Source organism: Harpia harpyja, chromosome 2 (genome assembly GCF_026419915.1).
Source record: "Harpia harpyja isolate bHarHar1 chromosome 2, bHarHar1 primary haplotype, whole genome shotgun sequence".
Taxonomy (NCBI): domain Eukaryota; kingdom Metazoa; phylum Chordata; class Aves; order Accipitriformes; family Accipitridae; genus Harpia; species Harpia harpyja.
The window spans coordinates 6,659,483-6,666,862 of record NC_068941.1 but is presented as its reverse complement, the minus strand read 5'-3'; the positions used below and the strand labels follow the sequence as shown (position 1 = coordinate 6,666,862).

General features: G+C 40.3%; 1 long non-coding RNA gene across 1 annotated transcript in view; it reads left to right on the top strand.

The window, feature by feature from the left end:
* Window positions 1-46: 46 nt before the first annotated feature.
* LOC128154146 (uncharacterized) overlaps window positions 47-7,380 on the top strand; it is a 32,405-nt gene continuing 25,071 nt past the window's right edge. The window contains exons 1-2 of the long non-coding RNA XR_008239263.1: window positions 47-2,161; window positions 6,529-6,739. This is a non-coding gene — a long non-coding RNA (uncharacterized LOC128154146). The remainder of the gene's footprint in view (window positions 2,162-6,528; window positions 6,740-7,380) is intronic.

Sequence of the window (7,380 nt, the reverse complement as noted above, 5' to 3'; positions counted from 1 at the left end):
AAGTTGGCAACATGAAAAATAGCTTCCAAGTTGTTAATGCTTTGGACTCTTTTGGCTTCTCTTTGCCTGTAGAACCAGAAATGAATGCATTATCCTTTCACATTGCTTTGATAAATCTCATTCCCTTTAGGATTAAACATTCCTGAACGTTTTTATGCCTCACTGAGCTCTTTTAAACAAACATAAATTAATTCTTTAGCTCAAAATTTATACTCGTGAGACCTAATTCCCCTTGCCCCTAGCATTAGGGGCCCTCTCTGGAAGGAAACGGGAGACCTGGTTACCTGGGATATGGAGAAGGCTGAGGTACTCAACAACTTTTTTGCCTCAGTCTTCACCAGCAACTGCTCCAGCCACACCGCACAAGTCACAGAACACAAAGGCAGGGACTGGGAGAATGAAGAACTGCCCACTGTAGGAGATCAGGTTCGAGACCATCTAAGGAACCTGCAGGTGCACAAGTCCACAGGAACTGATGAGATGTGTCCACGGGTCCCAAGGGAACTGGTGGCTGAAGTGGCTCAGTCACTATCCATCGTATTTGAGAAGTCATGGCAGTCCAGGGAAGTTCCCACTGACTGGAAAAGGGGAAACATAACCCCCATTTTTAAAAAGGAAAAAAAGGAAGACCCAGGGAACTACAGGCCCATCAGTCTCACCTTCTGCCTGGCAAGATCATGGAGCGGATCCTCCTGGAAACTGTGCTAAGGCACGTGGAAAATAAGGAGGTGATTGGTGACAGCCAACATGGCTTCACTGAGGGCAAATCGTCCCCAACAAATTTGGTGGCCTTTTGCGATGGGGTTACAGCATTGGTGGATAAGGGAAGAGCAACTGACATCATCTACCTGGACTTGTGTAAAGCATCTGACACTGTTCCGCATGACATCCTTGTCTCTAAATTTGAGACACATGGATTTGGTGGATAAGGAATTGGCTGGATGGTCACACTCAGAGTTGTGGTCAACGGCTCAGTGTCCAAGTGGAGACCAGTGACGAGTGGCGTTCCTCAGGGGTCAATATTGTGACCGGCACTGTTTAACATCTTTGTTGGCAACATGGACAGTGGGATTGAGTGCACTCTCAGCAAGTTTGCCAACGGCACCAAGCTGTGTGGTGTGATTGACACGCTGGAGGGAAGGGATGCCAACCTGGTCTAGTGGAAGATGTCCCTGCCCATGGCAGGGGGGTTGGAACTAGGTGATCTTTAAGGTCCCTTCCAACCCAAACCATTCTATAAGTCTATAATTATTCTAGTCATGTTCCTTTGTGCAAAGTGACCATAATGTTACTCTTCTGATATCTTACATACCTGCTTTGTGCACTTAGAGAGGTACAGAGATCATGCATGGCACTGAGCAGTGGGAAGCAAGACAGTTTGATTCTGCAGTGTCCTACAGGGGCAAGTTGGATGGTTAGATGTCAAACATCAATTTTAGATGCAAATCCAGGACACTTTTGTGCTTTGTGCAAGTGGAAATGCAGGTTTAACCACTAGGTACTACCTACTCTGTGACTTAGCATATCTCCACTGAATTCAGGCTAAGCTGAATGCACATATAGACAAGAGTTCACACCTCAAATACTTATACACAAATATCTGCAAAATTGTTACTGGCATAACATGACTCAGCTCTCTTGAAATAATTGAGCCATCTGATTTATACCACTAATTTTTGTTCACTGTGCTGTAAACTCCTGGAAGCTGACCCTGTTCGAAAGAATATGATATAGAAAACAGATTTTTTTTTTTTTTTTTTTTTTCCCCCTGCAGGGAAGGTACCCCACTGAAAATAATATCAAACTTAAAACACTACAAATCTCTACGAGAGTGCTGCAGTTCCACACAGCCAAGTTTTCCTTTGCCTTTATGGACACGCTAGGTACCTCTCGACTTTGCTGGTGTGTGTATTCATTTATATTCATGTACACAGTGCTGATCTCATTCGAAATAATAGCATGTGCTGCTGGTCATCCACGCATGCTGCGAGTGGCCGCTACCATACCAGCATGTGGGGGGAATCCTTTGGTCTAACTGGTTTGCTCGCTTGCAGCCTCCACGCAGGGGCTTCAGAGGTAGAGAAGTGTACGGCGAGGAGCCGAGGGGGACGACGTCTGCTGCCCACCCTGGCACCGCTCTGCGGGGCAGCTTCTGGACAAGGTACTTGTGGGGAGCTGGGTTGTCCAGGCTGCCTTTGGAGGGGACCCAAAAAAGCTGAGCCCTCCCTCCATGTCTTCACTGCACACTAACTAGGCCTCCTCTGAGCTGATCCAAGCAGATGACGGGCAGTCAGTGAATTTGGCGTGGGAGAAGGTGGTTTTACAGGGCGACATGGGCAGAGCTGATCAGGTTTTGAATGGCTCCCCAGTGGTGACCTCTATTTCTAGCTCCTTGGAAGGATATCTTAACCAGCCACAGTCCTTTTGGTTGTCTGGCCCTCAGTCTTGGCAAAACAATTTTCTGAGGTGGCTGAGGTCAAAAAAATAAGAATTTTGTGAGCAGCTCAGGTTTTATATTATGAGAGTTTGCTGTGAGATGACTTATCTGAAGCCATTCTCCATTTTTCCTGTTTGCTTTTCTAACTGCCTACTATATCAAACCTGTATATTTACACAAGGAAAATCTCAACAAACAGTTCATGTACAGTATTCAATATTTGTATAGTAGCTTAGAGGAGGTAAGTAGCTGACAAAGTGCATGAAGGTGATATAGACTTGATAGAAGGTGAATTCTTGTCCCACCAAATCTTTGTAAAGAAATCAGTGCTCAGGAAGAAGGAAGGAATGATCCATCCCAGCTCAGACAGAGCCTGAAGCACCTATATATTAGTTTAATAATTCATCTTTTCATGTTTAATCTTAAGTTATGTGTTCTAGTGATGTAGCAGCACTTGAATGAGTGAGATGGCACACCAGATAATATGAAAAAAAAATTCAAGTGAAAAAAAGAAAAACACAATTTGTGCTTCAGATTATGACTATTTTAGAATTAATGGTACATTAAAAAAGGCTATCTGCTTTTTCCTTCACGTGTGTGGCATGTCATATAAAGGGACTATGAATTCTCTGGTTCAGGAACAAGGCTTTATATATGATATAGTACAATTCTGAAGTACTGAGGTGTAATTGACAAAAACAATCTACAGTGAGATACAACTGATTTGTCTTTTTCTTTGCATTTGACCTGATATTTGGCTGCTAAACAGTCATCCTGTAATTGGACTTACACAATTACACTCTCATTTCCTTTGGTGACAGGGAAACTGCTAAAGGAAGTCTCTGCCATACTCGGTTTAATTTACATGATCATCCAAATGCACAGATGTTTATTCAAGTCTCCTCTAGAAAAGGAAGTGGGACTCTCCCAATCACACTGCTGTGACATTTCCAGTGCTCTGGACAGGGCAGGATCTGTGCAAAAATGCTCTCCCTTCCTTGCACTAAAGTATTGCTACACTGTTGGTATTAACTCAGCCCCAGTAAGGAGTGAAAAAATGGGAAAAAATGTTTTAAAGTAGCCTGCAAAATATATTTTTTTTTCTAAGTGGCTTGATTTTGTGTTTAAAATGTAAAGTTTACATGATCTGCTTTTCTATTCAAATTGATATATGTATTTCTAACTCGCATGTTGTATTTTTGCATATTATGGGTTAGTTAAATCTAGAAGCAGATAAATGTAATTCCAAAAGAATTTAGACAGAGGTGACCCATAATATTAAACTTTAGTGCTTTCATATACTGGCTTCCTATTAGATTTCATATAGTAAGTTTAGAATTTGCCAGTGCCATTATGCTTATACTTAAGCATTATTCCCTGCCATTGGTGCGTTTTTACTAGTTACAAATTCAGTCATATTCCTGTTACATCTATTATCAGCTGAATGCATTACATATTAAAAATTGACCTCCTAAACTTTTCCAGGTAAAAACCAACCAACCAAAACAAACTAATAGCAAGTAAATGTGATTTCAATAGCAGTGGGTTTATGGCAATTTAATTCTGTTGAATTCAGAATTATACCCTTGGTATCATTGTCTTTTTTAAAAAAAGGAGCTTTTTAAGAAAAAAGGAGCCATAAGGAATTGTTATCATTGCTATGAAGAAATGTTCCACTGCCAGAAAAACTCTCTGTCTCACTAAACAATTCAGGCATCTCTAAAACACTGAGAGCTGAACAATTTTTTAAAATTATTTTTAGGAACACAAAGTTACCCCAGAACTTTGGAAAATGTTGGACCACTGTTAGTACTCTGGGAGTTTCTGTACATAAGCAAAGGATTTCTGCCATTCTTCCCAAATATTTATATTTACTTTTAGTGTGTATGTTATCCTTAATTTTTCTACGATATTTGCACAACCCTCTTGAATTTTTTTCAAGATTGTAAAACAGGTAACATTCAAAATTCACTTTTGCATTGTGTGTACAAACGGACTGCAGAGAAGGCACTGTTGTAAATGGAAGAGACATTTAATCTAATATCTATTCTAATATTTAATCTGAGGAGAGATTAATTTAAACAAAATACTAACCAAGTTTTAAAAGTCCAGCAAAAGCAAAACTTACAGTTAAGAACAAAGAAGCTGTGAAAGCTCCATATCTAAAATGGTTTAAGTGTCCTTTTAGAAACTTTGGCCTGGTGCCAACATACATCCACCCCCATATTATAACTGTATTTTGGAAAAAAAAAAAAAAAATCACCATTTGGGAGCTATATTTCCTCAGGTAACATTGGTAAAGCACATAAAATTCCTCCTGTTTAAGCCAATGTAAGCTTGTGAAATCTGTACACTTCTATGAAGCATTTATAAAAACGTGATGGTGTTGGACTCTGCCTGCAAAGGCCTTTCTGTGGTGAATGCCAGAAGTAGTACCACGTACAGGACATATTTTTAATATTGACGAAAATGGAAAAAACAAGCCCAGCCAAATTTGTGCTCCAGGCTTGGACTGTGAACACTGACAAACTCTCTCAGCTACGTCCAGCTGCGGAGGACGGGGAGTTCAAGAAGTGCACAGTCTATCAATGGCTCCTGTGTGCCTCTTACTGCCCTCATATCTGAATGTCCGCCAGTCATCTTCCTAACTCTTCTGTGTGGTAAGGAGTGATAAAATTTCAGTTTAAAAGAGAAAACTGAGTTTCAAATATACCAGCACTTTCCTCCCTGGTGGTAGAGGAGGCACGTGGTAGAGGTGGTAGAGGAGTGAGTGATTCCACCCACAGCCCAGACTTCTCTTTTTCATCTCTCTCCCCATCGAAAGTAGAGGGAGATGGAATGGTAGGTTAAACCAGGTGCCTCTCTTTTATATGGTTAAATTAGGAAAAATGAATCTACCTTAACTGACTTCCCCAGCAACACACATAATGGTTAGCTGGGGCAGTGACTAACTAATCCATCCGCTGGTATCCTAATTACAGATATCATGACAGTGGTTTTTTTGCCTTAGTGTATGAGTATGGAAGAAAAAGCTAAAGAAAATTAACTTTGGTTGACCCAAACAAGCAGTTTTTTGTCTTTGGTTGGTTGTTTTTTTTAACCTCTTCTTTTAACATGTTCTGATTGTTCTGGAATATTATTCTCAACCAAAGTCTAACTTTTGAAAATTGTAAGTTGTTTAGCTCTTTCCAGCTTCTAATTGTTTAATTTAGTTCAGTTCCAGCTTGCAAACAATTTCCTCTCTAGAGTTGTTTTCTTTATGAATTATATAAGGAAAAAGAAGTCCTTCAGCCCTGAATTTAAACACCCTGCCTCGGTACTACTTCTCTTGTGGGCAGCGGCACCATTTGTGCAAGGGAAGTAATGAATTCTTATATGATCTTGACATTAGAACTAGCAATATCTCACACTGATAAAGTGCCTTAAGAAAACAGTGGGATAGGCTGGTACATGTACCATAACGTATTAAATGAATATAGCCAGGATAAATACCTAAAAATGCCACTATGTATTAAATTAATGTATCAGCAGTGAATGACTGCAATTCCCACCTCCTTGAATTTCAGAAAAGAACTTCCATTTTCCTGGAGGGCCTCTCTTTTAATACGGGGGCAATTGAGATTGATAAATAAGCAAGCAAAACCACAAGTCAAATGGTGCCAGGCTCCATTCTGAATCTACTGCATATGATCCCAACAGCCTCAAACAGCCAGCAGGCAATTACTGTTCACAACAGCAAGGCATCTCCAGAGTGCTGGGTCTGCTGTGATCATTTATCAATCAGCTCTGTGTTGAAAAATTCATCACTGTAACTGAAATTCATATTTTGTTCTGCTTCCCTGAAATGCAAGGTGAGCCCTTAACGTGGCGATAGCAGCACCCTTCCCCACCAGAACTTTACAAATCTCACTAAAATCTTTCTTTGCCATTTTGTCTTAACAATAACATGCACTGAGCACATAATACAAGGAAGGGTACTTCTGGCATACAACAAAGTTAATAAAAGACCTTGTACAAAATTCTTACAGCACGTAACAAGTTTCCGTTCATATAAATACATATATATTTTTTGTTGTTCTTTACAAATGCAGAAGCATGTAGCATGGTAACATGCACTGTACTACTCGTGCACCTGAGCAGCAGACCTCTGCAGGGATTTTGCTGATTATCCCCAAGAGCATGGACGTGGGGGAGTGGCAAGTTGGGCTGAGCTTGAAAAGGGCTGTGCCGGAGAAAGTAGCAAGGACTGTTAGAGGAAATGGCCATTTTCACTAACGTCTTACAACTGAATACTTTGACCTGGTTAGTATTATCTTGATGATGAACACCCTGCTCCTCTTTTGTACAACCTTGTGCTCTTAAACCCACATTATATTATGTACATGCATACGTATATAACTGCTACAAGATTTTATGCCGAGATTCCAAGTTTTACAGCTATACAGGACAAAAGCCGAGTCTGCATATTGCAAAGTCTGTGTGGAGTTTGTTTGAGGATGCAGCGATCAATACAAAATGGAGAGGTTTCATAGTTAAGACAAAATTAAATCTTAACTGTCTTTTTCACAGAATGAACTTTCTTCTTACTGCTGAAATTACTAGCTGGGCCGCGAGGCACACCACCACTGAGGAACAGAAATTCCTTAGGTCTCCACTGGTGCTTCATTTATATCTGGCCTAAGAAACAGACAGAATAGAGTCTGGACTGCAAAGTTATCATTATAATGTCAATATAAATATAATTACATTTTCTCCAGCAGTGGAATTAGTGCCACTAGGAAACAAAATCATTTTAGGTTTCTCCTGCTGCGTTTGTATGAGCTTGGGGTCTAACTGGCAACCAGGGAAATTTGGCCTTTGTGCTCAAATAGTGTAATTCTATGCTTTCCATTTTGAGATGAAATTACTACTAGTGGGATTTATGCCATAGGAAAAGAATTTTT